The sequence below is a fragment of the Passer montanus genome, unplaced genomic scaffold (genome assembly GCF_014805655.1).
Source record: "Passer montanus isolate IOZ18808 unplaced genomic scaffold, ASM1480565v1 scaffold1398, whole genome shotgun sequence".
Classification (NCBI taxonomy): domain Eukaryota; kingdom Metazoa; phylum Chordata; class Aves; order Passeriformes; family Passeridae; genus Passer; species Passer montanus.
In genome coordinates this window covers 2876-6674 of record NW_024360919.1, presented here as the reverse complement: position 1 = coordinate 6674, position 3799 = coordinate 2876, and the positions used below count along the sequence as shown (strand labels likewise).

The window sequence follows — 3799 nt, the reverse complement described above, 5'->3', positions numbered from 1 at the left end:
CCCAAATCCCCAAAAATTCCCCCAAAAATCCAAAATTGTCCAAAATAGTCCCAAAAAATTCCCCAAAAATTCCTAAATTCCTCAATAAATCCCCAAAAATTCCCAAAAAAATCTAAAAATCCCAAAAAATCCCCCAAAATTCCCCAAAAAAATCCAAAAATTCCCTAAGAAATTCCCCCAAAAATGCAAAAATACCCAAAAAAACATCAAAAATTCCCCCAAAAATCCAAAATTGTCCAAAATAGTCCCAAAAAATTCCCCAAAAATTCCTAAATTCCTCAATAAATCCCCAAAAATTCCCAAAAAAATCTAAAAATCCCAAAAAATCCCCCAAAATTCCCCAAAAAAATCCAAAAATTCCCTAAGAAATTCCCCCAAAAATGCAAAAATACCCAAAAAAACATCAAAAATTCCCCCAAAAATCCAAAATTGTCCAAAATAGTCCCAAAAAATTCCCCAAAAATTCCTAAATTCCTCAATAAATCCCCAAAAATTCCCAAAAAAATCTAAAAATCCCAAAAAATCCCCCAAAATTCCCCAAAAAAATCCAAAAATTCCCTAAGAAATTCCCCCACCCAAAATCCCCCCAAAAATCCAAAAATCCTCAAAAAAATCTCCAAAAAATTACCCAAAAAACCCAAAATTGTCCAAAAAATCCCCAAAAAATCCAAAATTCCCCCAAAATCGCCCAAAAAGTCCCCAACAAATCCAAAAAACCCCGGAAAAATTCCCTAAAAAATTTCCCAAAAAATCCAAAATTGTCCAAAAAATTCCCCAAATAATCCTAAAATCCCAGAAAAATTCCCTAAAAAATTTCCCAAAAAATCCAAAATTGTCCAAAAAATCCCCAAAAAATCCAAAATCCCCCAAAAAATCCCCAAAAAATCCAAACCCGTCGAAAATATCCCTAAAAAATTCCCCAAAATTTCCAAAAAATTACTCAAAAAACCCAAAATTGTCCAAAAAATCCCCAAAAAATCCAAAATTCCCCCAAAATCGCCCAAAAATTCCCCAACAAATCCAAAAAACCCCGGAAAAATTCCCTAAAAAATTTCCCAAAAAATCCAAAATTGTCCAAAAAATTCCCCAAATAATCCTAAAATCCCAGAAAAATTCCCTAAAAAATCCAAAATTCACCAATAAATCCCCAAAAAATCCCCAAAAATTTTCCAAAAAATCCAAAATTACCCAAAAAATTCCCCAAAAAATCCAAACCTGTCGAAAATATTCCTAAAAAATTCCCCAAAATCCAAAATCCCCAAAAAATCCACAGAAAATTTCCCAAAAAAAATCTAAAATTCCCCCAAAATCCCCCAAAATTTCCCCAAAAATCCCAAAAAAATCCCCGAAAATTCCCCGCAAAATCCAAAATTCCCCCAAAATCCCCAAAAATTCCCCCAAAAAAATCCAAAATTCCCCCAAAATCCCCAAAAATTCCCCAAAAAAGTCCAAAATTCCCAGGGAAATTCTCTAAAAATTTCTCCAAAAAATCCAAAATTCCCCCAAAATCGTAAAAAATTCTCCAGCAAATCCAGAAATTCCCAAAAATCCCCAAAAATCCCCAAAAATCCATGAAAAGCTGACGTCACCCCGATGACGTCACCCCCGATGACGTCACCCCCGATGACGTCACCCCCTCCGCAGCGAGCACAGCCGCCATTGGTTCTTCCGCGGTCACGTGACCATCGACGGCGCCCCCGTGGCGCAGAGCCTCTTCCGGTCGCTGATGGACACGCAGGGCCCCGCCCACCCCAACAACGTCATCAAGTTCTGCGACAACAGCAGGTGGGACAGACGGACACACGGACACACCGGGGACACACGGACAGACACACGGACACACCTGGGACACACGGACACACCTGGGACACACGGACACACCTGGGACACTGGGACACACGGACACAGCTGGGACACACAGACACACCTGGGACACACGGACACACCTGGGACACACGGACACAGCTGGGACACACGGACAGACACACGGACACAGCTGGGACACACGGACACACCGGGGACACACGGACACACCGGGGACACACCTGGGGACACACGGACACACCTGGGACAGACACATGGACACAGCTGGGACGGACACACGGACACACCTGGGGACAGACACACGGACACACGGACACACATGGGGACGGACACACGGACACACGGACATAGCTGGGACACACCTGGGACAGACACACGGACACACCTGGGACGGACACACCTGGGACGGACACACGGACACGGGGACACTGTGGGGACGGACACACGGACACGGGGACACACCTGGGACAGACACAGGGACAGGGGGACAGACACACGGACAGGGGGACACACCTGCGGCACACCTGGGACAGACACACGGACAGGGGGATGGACAAACGGACAGGGGGACACAGCTGGGGACAGACACACGGACAGGGGGACAGACCTGGGACACACCTGTGGGGACATGGGGACACAGGGACAGACATGGGGACACACGGACACGGGGACACACCTGGGACAGACACAGGGACAGGGGGACAGACACACGGACAGGGGGACACACCTGCGGCACACCTGGGACAGACACACGGACAGGGGGATGGACAAACGGACAGGGGGACACAGCTGGGGACAGACACACGGACAGGGGGACACCACACCTGGGACACACCTGAGGGGGTGGGGACACACCTGGGACACACCTGGGGACAGACACACGGACAGGGGGACATGGGGACACACCTGGGACACCTGGGGACACACCTGGGGGGACATGGGGACAGACACACGGACAGGGGGACAGACACAGGGACATTGGGGACACACCTGGGACACAGCTGGGGACAGGGGGACAGACACAGGGACACTGGGGCGGACACACGGACACGGGGATGGACACACGGACACACCTGGGGACACACCTGAGACATTGGGGACAGCTGGGGACAGACACACGGACACTGGGGACATGGGGACACACCTGAGACACACCTGGGGACAGGTTTGGGCTGGATTTTGGGCTGGATTTTGGGTTATTTTGGGTTGATTTTGGGTGATTTTGGGTCATTTCCCCCCAGTGCCATCCGCGGTGTCCCCGTGTGGGATTTGGGGTGAATTTTGGGGTGAATTTTGCTGATTTTGGGTCTCTGTGTCCCCAGTGCCATCCGCGGGGTCCCGGTGTGGGATTTTGGGTTTATTCTGGGGTGAATTTTGCTGATTTTGGTTCATTTCCCCCCAGTGCCATCCGCGGTGTCCCCGTGTGGGATTTTGGGTTTATTTTGGGTTTATTTTTTGGTTTTTTGGGTCATTTCCTCCCAGTGCCATCCGCGGTGTCCCAGTGTGGGATTTGGGGTGAATTTTGGGTTATTTTGGGGTGAATGTTGCTGATTTTGGGTCTCTGTGTCCCCAGCGCCATCCGCGGGGTCCCGGTGTCCGCTCTGTGGCCGCAGGACCCGGCCGGGCCCAGCCCCTACGAGAGGAGGACGAGCGTGCGGCACGTCACCTTCACCGCCGAGACGCACAACTTCCCCACCGGTCAGTCTGGGGTCATCCGGGGGTCACTCAGGGTCACTCAGGGGTCACTCTGGTCAGTCTGGGGTCAAAGGTCATCCGGGGGTCAGGGGTCACTCAGGGGTCACTCTGGTCAGTCTGGGGTCAGTCACAGGTCAGGGGTCACTCAGGGGTCACTCAGTGGTCACCAGTGGTCACTCAGGGTCACTCAGGGGTCAGAGGTCACTCAGTGGTCACTCAGGGTCACTCAGGGTCACTCAGGGTCACTCAGGGGTCAGGGGTCACTCAGGGTCACTCAGGG

At 49.9% G+C, this 3799-nt stretch overlaps 1 long non-coding RNA gene across 1 annotated transcript in view; it reads left to right on the top strand.

The window, feature by feature from the left end:
* Window positions 1-3523, top strand: part of LOC120497868 — a 4179-nt gene extending 656 nt beyond the window's left edge. The window contains exons 2-3 of the long non-coding RNA XR_005626579.1: window positions 1645-1785; window positions 3398-3523. This is a non-coding gene — a long non-coding RNA (uncharacterized LOC120497868). The remainder of the gene's footprint in view (window positions 1-1644; window positions 1786-3397) is intronic.
* Window positions 3524-3799: the final 276 nt, after the last annotated feature.